The following is a 27,226-nucleotide window of genomic DNA, read 5'->3' on the forward strand; positions in this document are numbered from 1 at the left end:
TTCTTTTCTGGAAAAGAATAAACCTTTTATGTTTAAGTCATTGTTATTCCCTTTCTTCTCTTGTCCAGCAAATTGAGGGCAGGTCGGCTTTTTAATCATTGCACGGCAAAAAGTGCCCAACAAAGTACATGATAAATTCTAAACAGCTATTTGTTAAAGCTGGAAAATATTTTCCTTCTGACCCATAAAGTTCTCATCCTCCTTAATAAGCAGAATGGCCCTCTTTAAAATCATGCTTATTGATCTTATGCTCCAATTTCAGAAGTTGATATGGTTTCCACTGCATGGGATTCTGTATCCTTATAGATGAAGTCATTGTTTATGTAAGAAATATAAGAGATCACAGAAAAGAAAGAAGGCCATGATTAGGTCACAAGTAGAATTAGGTAAGTTTATCATACGATCCAGAGGAGCCTTCATGAAAGGTATATTGGGCGCATTTAATGTCATTTTTGCTCCATTGCAGGCAGAAGAGAAACAAGGCATTCCATCCATATACCTGGACAATTCTTTGTGGCCAACTCTTCTTTCATTAACTTGACCTTCTAATGTTGACCTCCTTGAGTCAGTATCTGCGACCAGTGATATGAATCCTAGTCATCCATCAATAAGAAATGCTACTGTAGATTTTGAACCAGAGATTTTGAACCATAAAATATAAGAAAGTTATTGTCACATTTTTCCTAGGGATCTGTAGGTTGACCTTTGACAAATCATTTAGCTTTCCTCTGTAGCCCTTGGCTTTCTATAACATTGTCACATATGTGTGTACCAGTCCTCCCACACAAAAGTGGCTGAGATTAATGAGGTCACCATTTCCAAATGTATTTAAAGGTCCTTCCATAGAAAACCACTTTACAGGCAGAAAAAAAATGATTATTGCCCTATTATCATTTCCTACAACATCAATGGCCAACCTTGAATAAAATCTTATTTAAAAAGAAACCCTCGGGGCGCCTGGGTGGCTCAGTAGGTTAAAGCCTCTGCATTCGGCTTGGGTCATGATCCCAGGGTCCTGGGATCGAGCCCCGCATCGGGCTCTCTGGTCCGTGGAGAGCCAGCTTCCTCCTCTCTCTGCCTGCCTCTCTGCCTACTTGTGATCTCTGTCTGTCAAATAAGTAAATAAAATCCTAAAAAAAAAAAAAAAAGAAAGAAACCCTCTTCCCTATGTCTTTCTCCTAAATATAATAATTCTTGGGAATAAATGGTAGAAGAATTGTATTTAAAAGCTGTATAGCTTATGTAGCAGGTCATAAGCTTTGTCATTTTAAGGAAATACGATTTAAAATTTTTTCTTTCCACTCACCATTTCCACAGTTAATACCAAACTTATGTACCTTAAGAGCAAAACAAAATGGGAAGCTTAAATTGTGTTTGTGCTCTTCAATTTTAAAAATGTAATACCTCAGAACTAGAAAAGGACCCTGTAAGAGTATCTGATGGCTATTCTTCCTCCAGATAGATGAACAGCTAAACTATGAAGGACAAGTTTCCGTCCATTCCATTCATAAAGGTCTCTAGGAATCAGGAAATTCTTTGTTTTCCCGGAGTCTTGTTCAGCATTTTAAAGTTCCCTTTCATATTTGACCAGAATAGCTACATCTCCAGTCCCACGAGTGCCCCAGAAAAATAGTTTTCCTAGAAGAAGGTCACCAATACAGGGAATCTTTTATTATAAGCCCTATTACACAGAGTGAAATGGCAGCCATCTCTGACTTGCTGTAATCTTTGAGCATAAATAGGCACATCTACACACAGGACCCACAAATAGTTGAGTTACCAAAAAATCAAATCCATAGCTAAGTGGACAAAGAAATATTAATGTCTTAAATAAGGAGCCTTCTCCCCCTTAGCCAGGTCATGAATTCCGTCCTGGAAACTCACTTATAGAGGGGAGTGACTTTTCTATAAAATAAGAGAACATTTTTTCCTAGGAAAATATTCCCCCAAAGAGAAAAAGATTAGTGGGAAATTAGGTGAAGATCCAATTTATTTGAAACCGATATATAAAATTAGGTCATTCATTCTCTTTATACCCAAATAACAATGACTCATGTTCCTAGCAGACTTTGCTATATACTACTACACCCATCCCCCAACGTATTTGAGAAGCTCCTCCTCCAGTCCTCTCGTCGCGGCTCACCATTCTGCCGGACACAACTCTCTTCTGCTGACTGATATTGCTAACCATCTCCACCAGAAATTTGGACTTCCACCTTTCCTTCTTATTTCTTTGTACCAAGCCCAAACACCAGCTCGTTCCTAATTTCCCCCAGCAGCTCTGAGACTGAAGTGGAACATTAATAATAACTGCTGAAGGCTAAGAGGAAGACAGGCTGAGAGTAGAGACAGAGTGTACCATTCAAAAACAACGTATGGGGCGCCTGGGTGGCTCAGTCGGTTAAGCTTCTGACTATTGATTTCAGATCAGGATATGATCTCAGGGTCCTGAGTTGGAGCTGGAGTAGGGCTGTGCACTGCGTGCGGAGCCTGCTTAGGAGTCTCTCCTCTCCTTTTTCCCTTTGCCCCTCCCCCGGCCCCACTCCTCCCTCCCTCCAACCCTTGCTCCTGTGGGCTTGCTCTCTCTCAAAAATAAACATACAGGGGTGCCTGGGTGGCTCATTTGGGTGGATTGGGCGTCTGCCTTCGGGTCAGGTCAGGATTCCATGTCCCTGGGATCAAGCCCCACATCCAGCTCCTTGTGTGGCAGGGAGCCTGCTTCTCCCTCTGCCTGCTGGTCTCCTTGATTATGTTCTCTCTTTCTTTTTGACAAATAAATAAAATCTTTTAAAAATAATAAAAACAAACAATTTATAATTCCTTTCTAAGCCCCGGTGACTCCCTGGCTCTTCTGACCTGTACCTAAGCAGCTCACCCTCTACCACAAAAGTACTTCAAGTCTTTCCTTTCTATGAAGAATGGATGTTCCCACCATCAATCATGTCGTAAATAGGTTCATTTTCAGTTAGAATTTGGAAATGTAAGAAGACTCCTAAACAAGAGAGGGAGAAGGAAATTTTATTTTTCTTTTGGGGATTAGAGGTCAGTTTTTCCAAGACTTGGAAATGAGGAAAGACCTGGAATTCTAGCCATTTTGGTACCAGGAGGATGAAAACAACCAAGAAATAAGTTCAGAGCCAAGAGAAGTGCAAGGAAACAGAGCTAGAGATACTGGCTTGGATCAGTTTTAAACTTACCTTGTCTCTTGAATTTTAGGTATGAGAGCAAAAACATATACTTATAATCCAAGTCAAATTGAATTAAGGTTATTTTTGTTATTGAAAAAAAGCTCCCAGGGGCACCTGGGTGTCTCAGTAGGTTAAAGCCTCTGCCTTCGGCTCTGGTCATGATCCCAGGGTCTTGGGATCGAGCCCCACAATGGGCTCTCTGCTCGGCAGGGAGCCTGCTTCCTCCTCTCTCTCTCTCTCTGCCTGCCTCTCTGCCTACTTGTGATCTCTGTCTGTGAAATGAACAAATCTTATAGGAAAAAAAAAAAGCACCCTGATGTACTTCTATATTCCTAATTATACTTCGACTGCCATTTTTTAGTTTATCAATATTGGATATTATGTATTTAATCTGTCATTTGATAAATGAAAAAATAGGCTCTTTTCAACACCTTTCCTACCTCCTCTTTTAGTCTCTTTATTGGTTACCTTTATAACATTTAAAACTTTTACCTTTATAAAGGTCATCCTAACAGATTTATTTTTTTGGTGCATCAACTATCTTTTTTTTTTTTTAAGATTTTGTTTATTTATTTGACAGAGAGAGAGAGAGGGCGCAAGCAGGGGAAGCAGCAAAGGGAGAGGGAGAAGCAGGCTTCCTATGGAGCAGGGAGTGCCATGTGAGGCTTGATCCCAGGACCCCGGGATCATGACCTGAGCCAAAGGCAGATGCTTAACCAAGAGAGCCACCCAGGCGCCCCCATCAATCCTTTTAATGCTCTTTATAAAATTAAGATATTAGCTCTTCAACAAGTCCATTTAGTAATTCTACACTTCCCTTTGTGCCTTCTGTCATTCATACTCAACCTTTGCATTATCAAGGTTGATAGAATTTATAACTAAATGGTCTAAGCTTTGTCTGTAGGTTGACCATGAACAAAAGTCAATGAAAACTCATTGCTATTGGCAATGAATGCACCAGGATGGCAAGGCTGAACAGTATTCAATAATACCGTGTTCCAGGGCACCTGGGTGGCTCAGTCTGGTGAGCATCTGACTCTTGATTTTGGCTCTGGTCAAAATCTCAAGGTCATGAAATTGAGCCCTGTGTCAGGCTCCATGCTCAGTGGGGAGTCTGCTTGAGGTTTTCCCTCTCCCTCTGCCCCTCTCCACTCTAAATGAATGAATGAATGAATGAATAAATAAATAACAGCATCATCCATCTTCTCTCATTTTAAGTCCATGGAAGTCCCTGAAAACTTGTCTTGCTTTGTAGCTGAGATAGACAGAGGTAGAATGGAGACAGAAAGAGAGAGACAAACAGACAGTGCTGATGTAATTGTAAGAAGCAAGGACCTGGTCTGCTTGGGAGTTATATTCCACACCATAAATGAACAAAATTTTATCATGGCATGACTATTTGTGAACATAAAATAATGGTGGAAGTTAACATACTCATGTACATGTAAACACATAGATAAATCATCCGCACTTACTGTGCAGAAGGAGAGGAAGAGAGAAAACAGAAACAAAAACAGAAACCTCTACATTATTATGACTAAAATACTGTTCATTCCAGAATCAGTGATCAGTAGAGTTACATTTCCCTTCTTTTTTTTTAATTTTTTTTGAGATTTTTATTTATTTATTTGAGACTGAGAGAGAGAGAGAGAGGGCACACAAGCAGGGACAGTGGAGCAGAGGGAGAGGAAGAAGCAGATTCTCCACTGAGCAGGGAGCTCATCTTGGGTCTTGATCCCAGGATCCCAGGATCATGACCTCAGCCAAAGTCAGATGCTTAACCCACTGAGCCACCCAGGGTCCTTAGATTTCCTTTCTTACTGCTTTTTGTTCTTTCTAAAATTTCTGTCTTTAATTTTATTCCAAACTGTTTATAAATTTAATGTAGGAAAAAAAGTAGGAAAATTTAACTGTTTTTATTTTTTCCATAACTATCTTTTCCAAAACTTTTCCTATTCATTTGCATACATGTGTGCGTGTATAAAGAGTTTTATTTTGCAGTTTTGTTTTACATAAGTGTTATAACATTGTACACATGGTTCTTTGACTTGCTTTTTTCACTTAATAATATGTCTTGGGAAATAACATTTCCATGACAAAAAAAAAAATACAGCTCAACTTAATTATTTTCTCTTAACTCTCACCTAAGTATTAGTATGGTTGTATCACAGTTCTGTTCATTTGTTTTTTGTTTTTCCAATTGTACTAGACCCCAGTTGTACAAATAGATTGACATGATTTGATTATTCATTTACAACCAGTATGGGGTTTTTTCCTTTATTTCCATTCTTCTCCCTTTAACATAGGCATCTAGTCTTAGATATTTAATATATATCTTTCCAATCCACCTGTCATGTTTTTCTTATATAATACACAGCATTATTTAGTGAGCTTAAGCTTTTTTAAAAAATGGTATCATGATACAGGTCTCTACAACTTGTTTTTGTCATGTAAATTATGCTTGAGATCCATCCACATTGATAAATATGTTTATTCCTTTTTTTTTTTTAAAGATTTTATTTATTTATTTGACAGAGAGAGAATCACAAGTAGGCAGAGAGGCAGGCAGAGAGGGAGAGGGGGAAGCAGGCTCCCCGCTGAGCAGAGAACCTGATTCAGGGCTCCATCCCAGGACCCTGAGATCATGACCCTAGCCAAAGGCAGAGGCTTAACCCACTGAGCCACCCAGGTGCCCCAAGTTTATTCCTTTTAACGGCTGTGTGGAATCTATCATATGATGAGACTGCATTTTATCTATCCATTCCCCCATGGTTGTCATTTAGGTTGTTTTTGACTTTGCTAGCAAAAGCAGTGGTGTAATGCATATTATTATACATATCTCCTTCTGCATATGTACAACCCATAATGATTTAATCATATCACCACTGATGGAAATTTAGTTTGTTTTGAATTTTTATTAATATGGATCTCTTTGTCCTATGTGCATATATTCCTCTACCAAGTGTTATGTAAGTCATGTTCTTGCATAAAAGGGTATGCATTTTTAGAATTTTGATATCCCTAGATTATATTCCAAAAGATTATATCAATTCAAATCCCCAACAACGGAGTATAAGAAATCAATTTTCTACACATTTGTCCACACTTGTTATAATCAAGATGAAATTTTTCTCTATGACACAGTTAAGAAATAGTATCTCATTGTTAAGATTTGCATGTCCTCAACTGACTGTAAAAGTGGGGTATTTTTTAAATATCTTCACTGGCTTGCCTCTTTATAGCCTTTGACAACTTTTCTATTGAATTGCTTTTTTCTTTCGTGTTGACTGTCTAACGTATTTATGATCTAATTTTTGTTACTGTAAATATGATACAAATCTTTCTTCTCACCTTGCTCTTTATTTTACTTGTTGTGGTGTGTTTTATAAGAAGATTTTACTTTGAAGTCATCAAACTTATCACTCTTTCCTATAAAGGTTTTTGAGTTTGAGGCTTTCTTGCTTTAGAGACTTTTCCTATCCCATGGGTTAAAAATATTTGCCTATATGTTCTTATTATTGTGTGTGTGTGTGTGTGTGTGTGTGTGTGAGAGAGAGAGAGAGAGAAAGAGAGGATCCTTCCTTCTCAGTAATTATATATATGTGTCTGTTTTTATCTAATACTTATGTAGATTAAGGGTCTTTTATAAGCTTACCCTTTAATTCATTTGGAATTTAATTTTGGGAATGGTATATAGCAGGGATGTAGCTTTTTTCCCCCAATTATTCCAACACTATTGAATTTAAAATAATTTTAACATTATATACTACTACATTCTCACATATAGATAAATCTACTTCTATGGTCTCCATTCTGCCCCATTAATCTCTTTATGAATTTCTATGCCAAAACCACACAATTTTAATTGCGTTAGTATTATAAAATATTTTTGTATTTGATATAGCAAGTCATAATGTGTGTTTCTAGGAGTATATTAGACCAGACCCTGAACAACTTCTTGGTGTAAGACAACTAAAAATTCGAATAAAATAGATGTCTTTTCATATTTTTCAAAAGATTTTAACAATTTATTTATTTGAAAGAGAGAGCAGAGAGAGAGAGCACACACACGGGCGGAGGTTGGGTGCAAGGAACAGGGAGAGAGGGAGAAGCAGACTCCCTTGCTGAACAGGGAGCCTGATGTGGGGCTCAATCCCAGGACCCTGAGATTATGGCCTGAGCTGAAGGCAGAGGCTTATCCAACTGAGCCACCCAGGCACCCCCATATATTTTCAATTTTAAAAATAAGTTAGCAAGAAAATTACAAAAAGTTACATAGGCCAAATGAGTGAAAAGAGAAATCCATGTGGAATGCCAGGTGCCTTATATTCCTCTTGTATGACCTCACGTTTCCATTTCAACATTCTCCCAACGTCTAGAGCATTGAAGTACTTCCAAAGTGAGGAAAATGAATAGAAGACCCATGCACAAAGCTAAAATCTAAAAGATGTGTTGGAAAAATCAAGCTCACAGGAAAGTACAGTAAGAAAACTTATCTGCTTCAAAGTTGGTGGTGGGTGGGAGGGGAAATAAAAAGGTATCCTCAGAAAATATAGAACCACAGCTAGCCTTTCCATTGATGTGTAGCCTAAATTCACGTGGCCTGTGTTTTCTGAGAAACCTCAATCTGATAATTTATTTGTAAATGGTTTGAGAGTAAACATTACATTGACATCAAAACCTGACAAAGATTGTCCAAAGGAAAAAAACTATAGACCAACCTACTTACAAATATCAAGGTAAAAACCTGAAATAAGACATTAACAAGCATGGGGCGCCTGGGTGGCTCAGTGGGTTAAGCCTCTGTCTTCGGCTCCAGTCATGATCTCAGGGTCCTGGGATTGAACCTCACATCGGGCTCTCTGCTCAGCAGGGAGCCTGCTTCCCTCTCTCTCTCTGCCTGCCTCTCTGCCTACTTGTGATCTCTCTCTCTCTGTGTCAAATAAATAAATAAAATCTTTTTTTTTTTAAAGATTTTATTTATTTATTTGAGAGAAAGACAGTGAGAGAGAGCATGAGCGAGGAGAAGGTCAGAGGGAGAAGCAGACTCCCCATGGAGCTGGGAGCCTGATGCGGGACTCGATCCCGGGACTCCAGGATCATGACCTGAGCTGAAGGCAGTCGTCCAACCAACTGAGCCACCCAGGCGCCCAATAAATAAAATCTTAAAAAAAAATTAACAAGCAGAAGCAAAGGGTACATTACAAATAATAACCAAATGATGTTGATTGCATGAATGAAAAGACAGTTCCATACTAGGAATCTATCTATATTAACATATCTGAGAAGAAAAATTATGTGATCATCTCAACTGTTACTAATAAGTATTTGCAAAAGATAAACATCCATTCTTGATTTTTAAAAACATTACTCAAAACATAAGTAGGTAATTTATTTTACATGATTAAGATTTATTAATCCAGAAACCAGAATCAGTCTGCATGAAGAGCACTGGAAGAATGCATCTTGAAGTAAGAAACAGAACAAAGATGCTCATTATCACCACTGTTATTCAATACCGTCCTGAAGATATTAAAAAAATATAATTAGATGAAGAAAGTAAGGAATTTTCTTTTTATTTATTTCTTTACTTTTTTATTTTTATTTTTTTTTAAGATTTTACTTTTTGTCAGAGAGAGGAAGCACAAACAGGGGGAGCAGCAGGCAGAGGGAGAAACAGGCTCTCTGCTGAGCAAGGAGCCTGATGTGGAACTTGGTCATGACCTGAGCTGAAGATGGATACCTAACCAACTGAGCCACCCAGGAGTCCCTTATTTATTTAGTTATGAGAGAGAGAGAGTAAGAGAGCAAGTGAGCACAGGGGAGGGGTAAAGGGAGAGGAAGAGAGAGAGAATGTTAAGCAGGCTCCATCCCTGGTGTGGAGCCTGACACAGGAGCTCCATCTCACAACCCTCAGCCCAAACCAAGAGTGAGACACTTAACTGACTGAGCCACCCAGGCACCCCAGAAGTAAGGAATTTTTAAAAAGATGGTAAAAACGTCACTATTTTCAAATGATTTGATTTTATATTTAAGAAAATCAAATGAAAATTTACCACAAATAATAAAAGCTGCAGGATATAAAATTAATATAAATCAATGAATACCTTTCTTATATAAAACAATACCAGTTTAAAAATATGGTAGAAAAGAATATCACATCTGCAGTAGCAAGAAAGACAACAAATGGATATACTACTTAAGAATAACTTCATAAGAAATATGCACTTTTGTGGGGAAAATTTCCAAACACCACTGTTGGACATTAAAACAGACCTGAACACACACACACACACACACACACACACACACACACACACACGAAATAATAAAATAAAACAGTCCTGAACGATAGAAATATATGCACAAAAAGCCAACATGGCAAAAAGTGTGTTTTCTCTGAGTCAATTTATAAATTTAACCTTAAAAAAATTATCAGCAGATTTTTTTCCTCCAGGAAATGGATAAATTGATTTTAAATTCATTAAAAAAATATATAAGCAGGGATAACTAGGTAACCCAGCTGGCTCAGTTGGAGCTGTGTGCAACTCTTGGTTGTGAGTTTGAGTCCCATGTTGGGTGTAGAGATTACTTACCTAAATTAAAAACTTAAAAAAAAAAAAAAAAAGAGTAGACAGAAACACTCTGGAAATGGAGATGTGATGAATTTATCCCAAACAGGTATTAAAATATACCTACAGGTCCCTGAAATTAAAACAGATATTGGTGCATGACTAGACAGGCTACCAGAGGAAAATATAAAATGCAGAAATAGAACCAAATACATTTAAAAACTTAATACATGGGAGGGGGCGCCTGGGTGGCTCAGTGGGTTAAGCTGCTGCCTTCGGCTCAGGTCATGATCTCGGGGTCCTGGGATCGAGTCCTGCATCGGGCTCTCTACTCAGTAGGGGCCTGCTTCCTTCCCTTCCCCTCTCTCTGCCTGCCTCTCTGCCTGCTGTGATCTCTCTCTGTCAAATAAATAAATAAAATCTTAAAAAAAAAACTTAATACATAAAAAGATGGCAACTCAAATCAGAGTGACAAGAAAGAATTTTAAATAAAAAACTGGGTACCGGGGCACCTGGGTGGCTCAGTAGGTTAAAGCCTCTGCCTTCGGCTCAGGTCATGATCCCAGAACCCTGGGATCAGGCTCTCTGCTCGGCAGGAAGCCTGCTTCCCTTTCTTTCTCTGCCTGCCTCTCTGTCTACTCTCTCTGTCAAGTAAATAAAATCTTTAAAACAAAACAAAACAAAAAGCAAAAAAAAAAAACAAAAAAACCTGGGTACCACCTGGAAAAAATAATGTTGAATCAAGACCTCTCATTATATACCAGAAAAAGGCAAATATCTTTACAATCTTAATATTAAAAGATGCACCTCGCTGGTTCAGTTGGAAGAGCGAAAGACTCTGGGCTGGGGACGGTGAGTTTGAGCCTCACCTTGGGTGTAGAGATACTAAAAAAAATAAATAAACCTTAAAAAGTCTTAATATTAAAAAATGTAACAATAAAACTATCAGAAGAAAACACGAGGGGCGCCTGGGTGACTCAGTGGGTTAAGCCTCCGCCTTTAGCTGAGATCTGGATTGAGGGTCCTGGGATGGAGCCCTGCACCAGGCTATCTGCTCAGCGGGGAGCCTGCTTCTTCCTCTTTCTGCCTGCCTCTCTACCTTCTTGTGATCTCTGTCTGTCAGATGAATAAATAAAATCTTTTAAAAAATAAATTAAAAAAAATAGAAAAGAAAACACGAGTGAATTTCTTTAGGAGCTAACTATGACTTAAAATACACATACAAAAAGCTTAGTAATTTGACAACATAAAACAAGTTTCAAGTGCATGGGAAAATATAACAAAAGCAATGCTTAAAGACAAAGGACAAACTGGGAAAATAAATTTGCAACCTATGTCATTGCCAAAGAGCAAATTATCCAAATATGTAAGGAGTAACAGTAAATCAATATTAAAAAGACCAATAAAGATCAGTATTTTTAAAGAAAAATGAACAGAAGCACCTGGGTGGCTTAGTTAAGTGTCTGCCTTTGGCTCAGCTCAGTTCATGATCTCAGAATCTTGGGATCAGGCCCAAGTTCTGCTCCGTGCTCAGCGGAAAGTCTGCTTCTCCCTCTCCCTTTGCCACTACCCCCACTCACGCTCTGTCTCTCGATTTCTCTCTCTCAGATCAATACATAAAATCTTAAAAAAAAAAAAAAAAAAGAAAAGAAAAGTAAAATGAACAAAGTACATGGAACAGAAAATTCACCAAAAAAAAAAAAAAAAAGACAAATGGCCCTAATGCATATAAAAAGAAAGTAAGCTTTCTTTAACTTATAATAAGAAAAATGCAAATTGAAACTAAATCAAGGTAATTCTTAAATTAGGAAAAAAAACCCGAAAGTTGAACTGCAGTTTCTGTTAGCAGGGCTGTGGGGAACCAGGTCACCTCAGACGTTGCCCATAGTAGTGAAAAACGTTACAACCCTCACAGAAGGCAATTGGCAGTATTTCCCAAATTTACAACACATTTACCCTTTGACCTGGCATTTTTCACTTCTAGAGATTTTATATGTTCCCGTACTCACTGACAAAATGATGTATGTACAGGGTAATTCATTACTGCATCATCGTCTGTAGTAGGAAAGGATCCAAAACAAGTACCTACCAATACGGAACTGCTTAAGTAAACTATGCTCTATTCACACAATGGAACACAATACAACTGTTAAAAAAAAAAAAAAAAAAGGAAGTTTCTTTATGGACTGATGTGAAAGTTCTTTAAGATCTACTTTAAGAACAAAGGGAAGGTACAGAAGAGTAATTTGTAATTTTGTGCCTTTTTTGCAAGAAAGGGGGAAAACATATATTCTTGTTTGTATCTGCATAAAGAATATGGGAAGTATTGAAAAGAAGTTGATAAAAGCGCTCAACAGCAGCAAGAAGGAGGAAGTGGAGGGTAGCCTATCAGTAGGGAAGGAGTGACTGGATTCTTTGTTAAAAAGGAGGATAAAGATGTGGGCTAACTTTAGATTTTGTGGATTGAGTCAGGATCGGTCTGGTTATGTATGTCACAGTAACAAACACACCAAAATCTCAGTGGTCTAACCACTAAGATTTTCTCTCTTTCTCTCTCTTTTTTTTAATTTGAGAGAGAGCAGAGCAAGAGAGAGGGAGTGAGAAGGAGCAGGGGTGAGGTGGGAGAGGTAGGGGCAGAGGGAGACGGAGAAGCAGGCTCCCGGCTGAGCAGGGAACCCACGTGTACTCCATCCGAGGATCCTGGGATCATGCCCCGAGCCAAAGCAGACGCTTAACAAACTGAGCCGCCCAGGCAGCCTTAACCACCAAGATTTTCTTTCTCCCGCTAAATGTCCATTCCATCATGGGCATACTGGGAGCTCTATTCCATAGTTCTGGGATGGGCATAGGACTTAGTTTCCACCAGTGAAATGTGACAAAATATCCTGGGGCACTTCCGGCAAACATTTCCTCACTGCTGAGAGGAGTCACACAGGAAGCCATCGCTTCTGTGTCACAGGATGCTTACTGGTATGGGCGCTATGTTGTTGCCTTGGAAGGGGGAAGCTTGAGACACTTAAAAAGCAGGCCTCCTGGTTATGATGGAGTTAAAAATGGAAAGAACCCGGGTGCTTAATGATGTCAGCAAGCCCCTGAGTCGGCCAACTCTGGAGACTTTCTACCTCAGGATTCCTTATTATGTGAGATAATAAAATGAATTTTATAAATTTTTCCAAATTGGGATTTCTGTTAGTATTTGTAGATGAAAACGTCCTCATTTCTAGGTTTCTTATTCATTTTTCTTATTTTATTGCATTGACTAGATCTCCCAACGTAATGTTTTATAGCAGCATGAAAGCAGGCATCCCTGTCTTATTCCTGATTCAACAGGATCACCTCTAAAATCATCCCTAAGGATTAGAATAACTGTAGGTTTGGGGATGGTTCTTTATTAAAATAAGAAATTTCCTTTCTGGGGGCGCCTGAGTGGCTCAGTGGGTTGGGCCTCTGCCTTTGGCTCAGGTCATGATCTCCGGGTCCTGGGATGGAGCCCCAATCGGGCTCTCTGCTCAGTGGGGAGCTGCTTTCCTTTCGCTGCCCCCCGACCCCCCCCCCCCCCCCGCCTGCCTCTCTGCCTGCTTTTGATCCCTGTCAAATAAATTTTAAAAATAAAAAAAAAATGTTTTCCTTTCTGCTTCAGGTCTTTTTTCATCCTTAATAGATGTTAAATATAAATTATCTTTTGGTGTTTATTGATATAATCAGATGCTTTAATCCGTGAATGTAGTGGCTTATATAAACCTTTTGTTTTTGTTTTTAAGTAGGCTCCACACCCAGCGTGATGCCCAGTGCAAGGCTGGAACTCACAACCCCAAGATCAAGACCTGAGCTGATGCTGAGAGTTCGACTCTTAACAGACTGAGCCACTCAGGTGCCCTGTGAATTTTATTAACTTCCAAGTTAACATTAGATCCATGGACTTCTGTAATTAACCTCAATTTGTCATAATAGATTCCTTTGACACACTGTTGTATTTGCTTTGCTGAAATTTAAATAGGGTATTTGCATCTATGTCCCAAGTGTACTTGATTTTATTTGGTCTTGGCATTCATGGTTTGCTGGTCTTACAAAATGAGTCAGATACCTTCCAACACTAGAATAATACCTATAACATAGAAATTATCATTTTTTGGAAAGTTTTGTAGCACTCACCCATAAAACTCCTTAGACTTATTGTCTTTTTTTAACTTTAAAAAATTTATTAAAATGCAAGAAATAATATAACTCCCCATTTACTAATTCATAGCCAAAAATGTTTGACTTGTAACAATGATCATTTTGAAGCAAATCTCTGACATAACATCTATAAATATTTCAGCATGTATCTCTAAAATATAAGAACCCTTTTTAACCCTGCCCTCACCCCACCCAAAGTTTTCTTATTGCTTAAGAATTTATTTGTTGAACGAACTGAGTCATTTGTTCTGTGGAATTTGGATACTGTTTGGATTTTGTCGATTATATCCTTTAGTGTTGTTTAATTTCTTCATTGTCTCCTATTTCTTGTAGCAAGCAGCCAATAAGAATTGTTCATTTGTTTTAATTCTCACAGACACTTAAACTTATTATCTGAAGTGTTTTAATCCAGTGCATGTATTATTTTTATTAGTCAGGGGGAGCCTCTTTATGTTGGTTCCCAAGTGGTTTTGACACTCTCTGTAGTCTTTCACTTTCTTGCTTCTGATAGGAAAGCTTGTTCCAGGCTCATCTTTTACATTTCCTGCCCCTGACGTGGAACCAGCGCTTTCTCAAGTGAACTCTGATCCCTTTTAGTGGGAAATAATGTTTAGAGAACACTACTGAGGCACCAGGGATGGTGCTTACCCCTACCCAGTGAATCTCTTTTCTAGATTTCCTTGAATTCTCTTTTATTTGCATTTAAAGTATTCACATAGAGGTTCTTTCCATTCATTTCTTTTTTGAATATCTTTTTCCATCACTTTGTTTTCAACGTTCACAGGTGATTTTATTTTACATGTATCTCTTGTAATAGCTGGATTGATAAAAATCCAATATAAGATTCTCTTTTCATCCATGAACTTAACCCAATCACAGGCAATATGGTACTGACACAGCTGAGCTCTCATCTTATTTTCTTTTCTATTTATTCTGGATTTTTGTTGTTTCCTTTTGTCTCTTGTAAGATTTATTAAATTTTCTTTGTCTCATTTTGTCCTTAACATTTGGAATTTCTATCCGCTATTTCTTCCAGTAGTTACCCTCATTTATATGAATTTTACAATAAGTTTCACTGATTTCTTTAAGAAGATACTGCTTCATATGTCTCTGTGGGATTATGTTTAAATTTAAAATTTTGCCAGGTAAGTACATCCTTTATTAATTATTTGTGGATGGTAAATTTTCTGAGTCCTTGAATATCTATAAATGTATTTATTTTGCTTTCACGCCTGAATAATAGCTGAGTATAGAATTCTAGATTTGTAACCATTTTCCTATACATTTCTATTTTCTTGTTTTCAACATGTTCTCATTGAAAATTCTTATATCAACGTTTTTAGAAATGCTTTTAAGAATCTTTGGATGCTTTAAGGGATTCCCCTTATGCCCTATTGCTTTAAAATTTTACTGTACATATCTAGATGTAGTCATTTCTTTCTTTCTCCCTTCTTTCCTCTTTTTTTTTTAAGATGTAGTCATTTCTTTTTCTTATTTTTTAAGGTTTATTGGAGAGAGAGAGAATGCAGGGGGAGGGGCAGAGAGAGTGAGAGAGAAAGAGAAACTCAAGCAGACTCCACACTAGCATACAGCCTGATGTGGGGCTTGATCCCAGGACCCTGAGATCAAAACCTGAGTGGAAATCAAGAGTCAGATGCTCAACTGACTGAGCCACCAGGTGCCCCAAAGATATAGTCATTTTTTATTCATCCCACTCAGTTCCCAACCTGAAGACTTGTGTCTTTATTCAACTCTGGAAATTTTTCTTTTATTATATTTTGAATTTTTCTTTCCTTTCATTTCTCTGTTTTTAAAATTTTCTTCTGGAACATGTATGACTAGGTTTGGGTGGCTCTGGCTCTATTGTCCATGTTTATAAACATTTCTTTCATACTTTCAGTCCCTTTCTACTGGCATTCTGGGAGAATCACTTGGCTTTTGTTTCTAGCTCATTAAGTAGCTCTTTATCTGTATTCATTCTGCTATTTCCCCCTCTTCTGAATACTTTTTGTTTCTAAGATCTTGATTCTTTCTCTTTGGAACCTTGGTACTTGGTTCTTTTTCGTGCTTCCTTTTTGTCTAATGGATTCAGTTACATTTCTTACCCCATGAAGATTTTAATTATATTTCACTTAAAATCACCTGCTGTGACTCCTGTTAACTATTTCTTAGGTATTCATCATGTGTTATATTTTCTGCTTCTCTTGGGCAATGTACTAGTGATACGTACCTCTATGCACATCTTTTCCTTTGAGATTCTCTGTTAATCCTGCCTGGGGGAGCTGTTTATTGAAACCTACTGCCAGTAAGCATTGGGGAGGGATGTGGGGATGGACCTGTATTTGGCGTTCTGAATGTGGAGCTGCTGTCTGTTTCTGACTATCAGCAGCCCTCTAAGATTCTACCTTGCCTCTTACACCCAAAGGTCTCTTCTCACTTTTCAGAGGCAGATACCTCTGCTCACTGCTATATGACACAAAGTGGGAAGTAGTAAAGAAGAGAACACTCAGTCTCCTCCTACCTAAGTGTACTGGATTGAGTAGTGCCCCCCCCACCCATGCCCTGCAAAATCCATGTTCATTTAGAACCTGTGAATATGACCTTATTTGGAAGGAGGGCCCAAATGCAGATATAGTCAAGAGAAAATGAGGCCATACTGGATTAGGGTAAGAAAATCCAATATGGCTGGCATTCTTATAAGAGGAAAATTTGGATGTTAAGACATAAACGGGGAAGGCCATGTAGAAGGCAGGCACCAAGACTAGAGTGATGTACTTACAAGCCAAGGAATGACAAAAATTACGAGCAACTCCCAGAAACTAAAAGAGGTTAAAAGAGGCAAGGATGGATTCCTCTCCCAGACCCTTCAGAGGTAGCATGGCCTCACTGATGCCTTGATTTTAGACTGGTAGCCTCCAAAACTTGGAAAGAAACAATTACAAATTTCTGTTGTTTTAAGCCACCCAGTGTGTGGTAATGTGTTCCAGCAGCCCTAGGAAATGAATACACCATGCAACCCTACCAATCATCCTCCATCCCTTCTCTAGCCCATTTGGCATCTTTCCAATCTTTAACCATGAGATGGTCAGGTTCATGATAGAAACCCTTTTCATTTCCTTTGCAGATGACAACAGTTGACTGCCACCCTCTCCTGCCACCTTGAGCCAAAAGAAATTTACCATATAAGACAAGAAATTGACCCTGCAGTTGAAATTCAGTATGTCCTCCTAAAGCTACATGCTATGGCATTAAAATGGGTAAACATTTTTCTAGTTACCTACTGTTTAGAATTTTTGCATTTTAACTTAAAATAACAACTATATTCTCTTTATAATTTTTATATTTTGCTTCCAAATGAAGAGATGAGGGAGACTTTACACCTCATTTGCAAATATTTCTCTAAAATACATTTGGAAACTGAAGGTAAGTGCAGATAGTCATCATAAAGATTTAACTCTTCAAGTCACAGTTTAATCATCTAGCAAACAGAAATAATAGTACCTCCTACTGTACACAGTTATTATGAGGAACAAAAAAATAAGGTTGGTATAAAGAGCTGTGTGAGTCAGGGCATTGCATATTGGCTTATGGTAAGTAAGTGCCACACAAAGAAGATTAGCAGTGATAACACAACTCAAAAGTAATATGTGTTATCCTGACTTGGACTAAGAACCCTAATTCTGTAAATAGACCTCGAGAAAATACAAACTATAGAACCATCTTTATGCTTGAAAAATGTTCACCATAGCAATCCTTATTAAAGCAAGGGATTGGCAGTAAACGAAATAGCCAACAATGAGGACATCATTACATATATTTGCCTTTCCCTATAGATATAAATATAAATATATATAGCTTTTTACTACCTAAGTCTTTGTCCACTCAAAATAATCTCATAAAATTCATTGCATTTTAAAAAATCATTTTGTAATTGTTGTATTATTTTTATTTAACAAGCACATATGGTGCTTACTATGTGCCAGGCATGGTTCTAAGAACTTCAAAAGTATTTTAAAATATTAATATCTTTATTTTAAAAACTTTTTGTTGGGGCACCTGGTTGGCTCAGTCGATTACGCATCTGCCTTCTGCTCAGGTCACCATCCCAGGGTCCTGGGATTGAACCCTCCATTGGAATCTCCGGTCAGTGGGGATCCTGCTTCTCCCTTTCCCTCCACCTACTGCTCTGCCTATTTGTGCTCTCTGTCAAATAAACAAAAATCTTAATAAAATAAAAACTTTTTAATAAAATATTTTGTATTTAATGAAATAGTATTAAAATTGTATGTTAAAGATTGTTTAATACATCAGTCATTAATATCTAAGACAAAAACATAATGTCCTATTAACATGTGATGTATACTTTAAATAACTACATAATTACATTTTAATTATATTAAAAAGCATAATTTGTGGTATACATTTTGAAATGGAATTGCTTAATATGCTTAGGGACAAAATCTATATTTTGATTGAAAGAAGCTACATGCTATGGCATTAAAATGGGTAAACATTTTTCTAGTTACCTACTGTTTAGAATTTTTGCATTTTAACTTAAAATAACAACTATATTCTCTTTATAATTTTTATATTTTGCTTCCAAATGAAGAGATGAAGGAGACTTTACACCTCATTTGCAAATATTTCTCTAAAATACATTTGGAAACTGAAGGTAAGTGCAGATAGTCATTATTCCTAGGAGTGAATTACTCCTTCCAACCTTTATTTTATTTTATTTTAAATTTTAAGTGATCTCTATACCCAAAATGGGGCTTCAACTCATGATCCCAAGCTCAAGAGTCATAGGCTGAGATAGCCAGATGCTCCTCCCACTTTTAAAACAGATTTTAAAGTACCAGACATGTTTTGATGTTTAAATTCATATTACTGTAATGATGAAATAAATAAAACTTGCCTATCTGATTAGTTCTCCTTCAAGGAAAGAAATTCAGAATTATCATTTTTTATTTTGGTAAATACATGTATTGTAAAATTTGCCATTAGTGGCATTTAGAACATTCACAATGTTGTGCAACCACCACCACTATCTAGTTTGAGAACATTTCCATCACCCAAAAGGAAACCCCTTTCCCATTAAGCAGTCATCCTCCCTCCCGGCCCCCAAAACCGCTAATCTACTTTCTGGCTTTATGGATTTGCTTATTCCGAATATCTCATATAAATGGAATCATATAGCATGTGGCCTTTTGCACTTGGCATCTTTCATTTAGTAGTTACTAAACTACTGTTTAGTAGTTTTCAAGGTGCACCCATTCCGTAGTATGTGTCAATACAGAATTATAATTTTAATGCTTCCCATTAACTTATTATATAATTTTTAAAGATTCTACTTATTTATTTGACAGAGAGAGAGAGATCACAAGTGGGCAGAGGCAGGCAGAGACAGAAGGGGAAGCACGCTCCCTGCCGAACAGAGAGCCCAATGTGGGGCTCCATCCCAGGACCCTGAGATCATGACCTGAGCCGAAGGCAGATGCTTAACCCACTGAGCCACCCAAGCACCCCAACTTATTATATTTTAACATAACACTATTCCTTATTCTTTCTGTTTTTACCCTATAGGCTATTATGTGTGTAGATTAAATAATACAACAAGAGTAAAGGCAGTTTACAACTGCCAATAGGTTCCTTAGGTATTAGGGATCATGGTGTGGTGGTGATCAGGATAAGGACTGGGGGATTGTTTCACCATCTCCACTAACCCTGTCTGGGTGCTCTGTCTCCACACACACTCAGAGGTTCCTCCCCTCACGCCCCCCCAGTTTTTATTTATTTTTTTGAGAGAGAGAGAGTGAGCTAGATAGAGAAGGAGTAGGGGGAGCAGCAGAGAGAGGGGGAGAAGCAGACTCCCCACTGAGCAAGGAGCCTGATTTGGGGCTCGATCCAAGAACTCTGAGATCTGCTTAAGCAACTGAGCCACCCAGGCACCCACACCCAGAGGTTCTCTCACTACTCACTGTTATAGGGCAAATGTTTTTGAATAACTAACTTTTTACTTTTTGAAATTCAAACAAATGCCTTAGCTATCTTTGAAAAAGGAATAACGTTTCACGTTCTCTGGAATTCCTGGAATGATGTCCACAGATGTAGCAGAGGATCGCACACTTTATGGGTCTCTCATGAGGTGGAATGTTTTATGACCATTTAAACATGATGCTCATGAAGACTATGTATCACATGAAAAATATTGACGATATAACGACACAGGGGAAAGCAGCGTACAAGTTTGTAAACATGCTACAGAAATGAGAACAAGTGTAAAACTGTGAAAGTTACTTCTATAAAAAAGAAAGGAAATATTCAAAATAGTAACAATAACGATGGATGGTGAAATACGATTATATTTTTTCTTTCCTAAATTTCCCAAAGATCTGCAATGTGCTTATATTACATTCATAATTTAAATAATTATACAAGAAAAAAATACTAGTTCATGACCATTGACCTTTAGGAACTTTCTGCTGACTTCTGTTGATTCCGGTCATCATAAAAGGACATGTAGACCCACATATACTTTACAGATAAAAATCTTGAAGTTACATGATTGGAAAATTACACGGGCATTGCTTTCTTTCTTTTTTTGAGAGAAAGAGAGAACATGCGCATACAAGCACTAGCAGGGAGTGGAGCAGAAGGAGAGAGCGAATCTTTTTTTTTTTTTGAAGATTTTATTTATTTATTTGACAGACACAGATCACAAGTTGGCAGAGAGGCAGGAAGAGAGAGGAGGGAAGCAGGATCCCTGCTGAGCAGAGAGCCCGATGCGGGACTTGATCCTAGGACCCTGGGATCATGACCTGAGCTGAAGGCAGAGGCTTTAACCCACTGAGCCACCCAAGAATCCCCCCCACCTTTTTAAAAAGATTTTATTTGTGAGAGACAATCTTAAGCAGTCTCCATACCCAGCATGGAGCCCAATGCAGGGGTCAAATCTCAGGACCCTGAGATCACAACCCTGAGATCAAGACCTGAGCCAAAACCAAGAGACAGACGCTTAATGGCTCCCTCAGGTTCCCCCTCTGTAATGTTTGCTTTAAAAAGGTAACTTTTGGAGGTCAGCTCTTTTTGATGAGCCCCTTTTTGTACTTCATTAATCTCCATTGGATGGCCTTTAATTTGACCAAATTCTGCTTACTATATATTTCTTAGAATAAAAGCAGGGTTATTTCTTAGAATAAAAGCAGGGTTGCATTCGCTTCCGGAAACAGGCCACCTACTGTCATGTGTGGGGAAGGACACGGACATAGGTGTTAAGAGGCCTGAGGTCAAGGCTTAGCTCTGTGGTCTCGGGCACGTCAAACTACAGGTTTGAACTTTGTCTTCCTCATCTGCACCGGGGGAAGGGAGTCCCAGCCTCTATGCAGCTATGCTATATGTGAGAAGGAAATTCTCAGCTATTCAAATGATCTCTCATTTCACATAAATAGGGGCACTCCAAAAGCGTGAGACTCCTGTTATAACAGAAATAGCTGGAGAGCCGGAAAAGGAAGAAAGATCAAAAGTGGGCACTTGAAAATCAGCCTGGAGCAGGGAGGGCACTAGAGGGTGAATCTCAGGAGACCTGAGTTCTAGTCCTTGCTCTGCCACTGGCTAAAGGTGTGATCCTGGGTTAGTCATTTCCCTTCTGCAGGCCCACTTTCTTCCTCTGTGAAATGAGGTGACAGATCAAAGGCCCCTTACGGTTACAAATTCTATTAATACATGACTATAGCATAGGACAAGGGGTGCTGGTCGTAGCCTCACTTGGTTCTTAAGGGTCCTCTTGGTTAGTCAAGGGATTCAGCACAATGTTGACTTTTTAATCCTTTCATTCTTTCTAGTGTCATCCTTGAAGTAAATCAGAAGAGAAGATCCAGATGAACGTTCCCATTTAAACCAGTTTCTTGAGGCTGATATTTTAACAAATAATAAATCATGAGGATGGCCTTGGAAAATATTAGACAATTAAATCTGCTCAACATTTTTTAGGAAACAGGCTGTGGGGGACCTGGGTGGCTCAGTTGGTTAAGCAATTGTCTTGACTCAGGTCATGATCCTGGAGTCCCGGGATCGAGTCCCACATTAGGCTCCCTGCTCTGCAGGGAGTTTGCTTTTCCCTCTGATGTCTCTCCTCTCATGCTTTCTCTCATTTTCTCTCTCTCAAATAAATAAGTAAAATATTTTTTTAAAAAAAGAAACAGGCTGTAAATGAGGGAAGAAAAAATGTAAATATGTTCAAAATGGGGAACTGTCTTAAATAAAAATAACTACATTTTACTTTTAAATTAAAAAAAAAAAAATCCGCTAAAGAGGACTTGGGATGGGTACAAACATAGTGTCAGGGATTTTCCTTTAGATCCCACAGTCAACTCAGAATGTGCTCAACAGAGCATTTTGGGAAATTTGCTTCACGAATGCAGGCTGAGACAAGGAGGATCTGGAGATGGGTGACTTCTCCAGCCCTTCCTCAGTTGCATGGTTTTCCCGATGGTCACACTCCATGCGAAAACCAAGCCCCACGCCATCAGGAGAAGCTGGGGGCAAAAGTTACCTTCAGACTCAGCATCTGGTTCTCCTCACTCAGTATCAAGCCCTCTCCAAAGGTGCCTTACATACCTGGAGTCTGTCCTCCCTCCATTCCTTTCTTCCTTCCTTCCTTCGTTCCTCCTTCCTTCCCTCCCCACCCCCTTTTCTTCTCCTTCCTTCTTTTCTTCCTCCCTCTCTCCCTCCTTCTTTCTTTCTTTTCTCTTTTCTTTCTTCCTTACTGTCTTTCCTCTCTCTTCCTCCCTACTTTCCCTCCTTTCTTTTCCCCCACACCTTCTACAGGAGAAATCTTCTGAGTATATTGTTCTGAGCTATAGTGGGTTGAGAATACTCTACAATAGGTTGTATCTTCCCAGGTTCCCTAAGCTTTTTGAGGATTCAAAGGCTCAAACAAATGGAATACACTTTCCCATAAGAAGTATGGCCCGAAACCATGGTTGAGGGAATGTGGGGTATGAGAGGAGGGGGTATTAATAGGCTCTATCAGTCAGGATCCATCTGCAAATAACTGAGACTATTTTGGCTAGTTTAAATAACCCTTTAAACCCTTCAAACCCTTCAAACCCTTGTTTGAAGGCTATGGGAAGAGCTTCCACGAATGGCTCCCCAGAACACGATGGTCGAAGTGGCCCACAAAGGGCTGCTGTCGATATCACAAGCTAGGGAATCCCAAATCTCTAGGGCTGGCTTGCTCATTAGTAAGTGGGGGAAGGACAATAAAGTATCCTCCAGACAGAGAAGGCGCTTAGAGACAGTAAAATGAGGGAAGCCACTCCTTATCATTTACACAGAGTTTTATTTGGGGTTACTTACTGATGGTGGTGGGGCAGGGTATTGGGCAGACAGACCATCCAGCCATTCTCCAGCTCCTTCTGGACCTTAACCCATGGGTTTTATAGAGCAAGGGGATCACTGTCGTGGTGAAGTGAAAAGAAGTTACCTAAGTTAGTATCCTCCATGCACCGGAAGATCTCTCCTGGTCCTGTACAGTGGGTTGTATGTACCCAGTCTGTACCCAGATCTCTCCTGGTCCTGTACAGTGGGCTGTCTGTAACCCACTAGTTACCCACTGTGGATCTCTGCTAGGTAACTACAGTGATGCCTTTTCTGCACCACTTGAGGGAGGATCAGAGCAAACCTCCTCGAATTCTGGTCAGGGCATAGGTTAATCTCCAAGGGGACTGGATCACATACCCCTGAGGGAGGTCATGGTGTGGGCACCACATGAGGGCAGGCCAAAGATGAACTCAGTGTTGTCAGCATTGCTACATCCTGACCCCCAAAGAGCTAAGAACCAGACCCTGGGACTTCCAGCAGAAGAACCCAGCTCATCTCTACTTGCTTGCAAGCCAGCAGGAATGACAAAAAAAAAAACAACAGAAGCATGGCCTCCCCCTCTTCCTGACTTTCAAGTCCCATCATGTTTCCATGATGGGCTTGGAACTCTGGTCATCAAGGACTCTAGGAAATATGTTGTCTTTTATTTTTTATCTGAAGCATTTAGAAAGGCATATTATAAGGGAGTTGAAATGGAGCTGAGTGAGTGTATCTGTAATATTTGACATGAAAGGAGGGAGGAGGAAAGACTTCATTTTCCCCAAGGCCCTAGAAGTTCACTCTCATACACGAAGTCCAGCCAAGAACATCTTGGTGTAAGAGGAGGCCATGCAGAGCATAAGGCCTTCTGGCAGAGGAGGACTCAGAGAGTATATATCATCCTTGGCTACCTAGACCTTACACTGTCCCATTTGAAAAATAGTAACACACTCTCAGATGGGCAGGTCAACACTATATATAGTATATATTATATATATGACAGACGTTGAAAACAATTGCATTAGGAAATTTGAAATTTCCTTTTTAAAAAAATCTACCTTAGATGACATTGGTATGTAGAGGCTAGAGATAACGTCCAATTTACAACATGTGTTTGTTCTGAGCCTACAAGTTACCAAGAAATACTCTAATATTTCTTTTCATTCAATCTTCATAACACATGAATTTGGAATTCCAGAGGTAGGAGACATATTACATATATAAAGCAGTTACTGACTTCCCAGAGCAGGCAAGATGGAGGTAGAAACAGCACGTGTAGCGGCAACTCATTTATCTTTACTAGAGAAGCGAGAATTGCAACAAGGTACAACCATTTAGAGAGGATTTCAGAGTTCTAAAAGTATAAATGCGTAAGGAAATGTAAATGTACATCTAACCCCCATGACCTTGGGCTGCTGGAGTTAATTCTAACTTTAAGTTACTGCGAAAGAAGTGTTATGACCTTGGTGTTTTTGCCTGGTTGGGGTGTGTGTAGGTGGTGGGGTGACAGGGAAGGATCCTGCTTCAAAAGATACCAAAGAGATAGTTTTTTTCTTCCACGGAAGCAGCAGAAAACCACTAGCCCATGGGCACAAGTCATAAAACACAGATTTATTCGACAGAGAAAGAGTGAGAGAGCACAAGCAGGGCAAGCAGCAGGCAGAGGGAGAGGGAGATGGAGGCAACCCTCCAAGTTGAGAGCTCAGCAGGGGGCCCAATCCCAGGACTCCAGGATCACAACCCCAGCCAAAGGCAGACACCCAATTGACTGAGGCACCCAGGTGCCCCCAGAGCTCTCCTATTAAAAGGCACCATGTGGGGGCACCTGGGTGGCTCAGTGGTTAAGCCGCTGCCTTCGGCTCAGGTCATGATCTCAGGGTCCTGGGATCGAGTCCCGCATCGGGCTCTCTGCTCGGCAGGGAGCCTGCTTCCTCCTCTCTCTCTCTGCCTGCCTCTCTACCTACTTGTGATTTCTCTCTGTCAAATAAATAAATAAAATCTTAAAAAAAAAAAAAAAAAAGGCACCATCTGCCGGGCACTTGGGTGGCTCAGTCGTTAAGCGTCTTCCTTTGGCTGGGGTCTTGATCCCAGGGTTCTGGGCTAGAGCTTTGCATCTGGCTCCCTGCTCAGCAGGAAGCCTGCTTCTCCCTCTTCTACACCCCCTGCTTGTGTTCCCTCTTTCACTGTGTCTCTCTCTGTCAAATAAATAAATAAAACCTTTTTTTAAAAAGGCACATCTGCTATGGACCAACAGCCAAAGGCTTAAGCCATATCTGGGTAGAATAACTATAGGAAAGCATTTTCCAGAACTCTCTTGAGGAAATCAAAGGCTTTTGGGGGAAAAAAAAAGTAACCATTCTATGTTCATAGGCAAAATACATAAAAAATGGACAGAGGTCGACTTTTTGGTTTTAGGAGGTAGGTCTTTTTTAAAAAAATTTTTATTACTGGTGCGTCTGGGTGGCTCAGATGTTAAGCATCTGCCTTTGGCTCAGGTCATGATCCCAGGGTCCTGGGATCTGGCTGAATCAGGCTCCCTGCTCAGCGGGGAGCCTGCTTTCTCCCTCTGCCTCTTCCCCCACTTGTGTTCCCTCTCTTGCTATGTCTCTCTCTGTCAAATAAATAAATAAAACCTCTAAAAAAATTATCTTTTTAATTATTGAAGTATAGTGGATAAGAAGTAGGTCTCACTGAAGGGCACACACCACTTTCTTTCTTGTCCTTTTTAAATTTTTTAATTGTCTGTATTGATACTATTAATAGTCTTATCTACTGAGTTCTTATATCTGTACTTTGTGTACATTACCTCATTTATCGACATGTCTGCTTATCATTTCCATTTTATACATAGAAGGTGGAGGCTTAGAGAATTTATCAAAATTATACAGAAAATAAGCATGGACTCTGGGATTAAAAGCCAGGTGTGACTCCAGACAACCACTGACATCCTAGCATCATTAGACTGAGCTGTGCTAATATGGATGTGGGCTCAGTTCTATCACAAATACATAGAAGATGCTGAATAAAATACAACTGAAACACGTATTTAAGTAAATAAGCTTGAAAAAAGTAAAGGAAAATGTCTAAATACTAGGAATGAAGAGAGCCATCAAAGGCAGAGCAGCCAACAAGTGCACTAATGTTACAACAGCCCACAAGAATTTGGATCTGGAGTTAGGGCCAGGAGTTTATACCCATAAAGGGCAAGGGGAAGGTGGCAATCCATGATTGTTCTCTCTGCATAAAATCTAAGGTCTGGGGGGTGCCTAGATGGCTCAGTCCATTAAACATCTGACTCCTGATCTCAATTCAGGTCTTGATCTCAGGGTTGTGAGCTCAAGCCAGGAAAAAATCTAAGGTCTTGAAGAAGAACCCTTCCCTGTGAAATGGAGGTAGAAAAATTGCACACAGGTCCTGGAAACTGGCCAGGAAGTTTACCACTTGTCAAAGTTCTTATGTGGAGCAAAAATATCATCCATGAGAAATCTAAACCTTGGGCCTATGCCATGTGCCAGAGCAGAGGTCTAAATTAAACTACCTGCAGAGTGCAAAATCCAAAATGAAAATTTGACATAAAAACTGGTTTAGGGCCATTGAGACACTTAGCATTCTAGTAGACACAAATCATGAATCTGCTCCATGGAGATAAGCCACTATACAGAGCTTCAGAGATTCCCATAGGAAGAAACAACCTCTGCTGAAGATAAGTTCACAAGAAATTACAAATATCTTGTCATGCGGGTGAGAGAGTAAAATCATGTCTGGGATTTAAAGAGTGCAAATTGGTTTGAATTAGAAAACAAAAGAAAATGGCAGCTCTGTCAAATTAGGTGAGAGGGCAGGAGAACAGGTACTAATACAGCCAGATAGAGTTAACAGGAAACATTCTTACTCCCGAGGTCAGACAGCCTTTATAAAACACCACAATGA

The sequence above is a fragment of the Mustela nivalis genome (genome assembly GCF_964662115.1).
Source record: "Mustela nivalis genome assembly, chromosome: 5".
Taxonomy (NCBI): Eukaryota; Metazoa; Chordata; class Mammalia; order Carnivora; family Mustelidae; genus Mustela; species Mustela nivalis.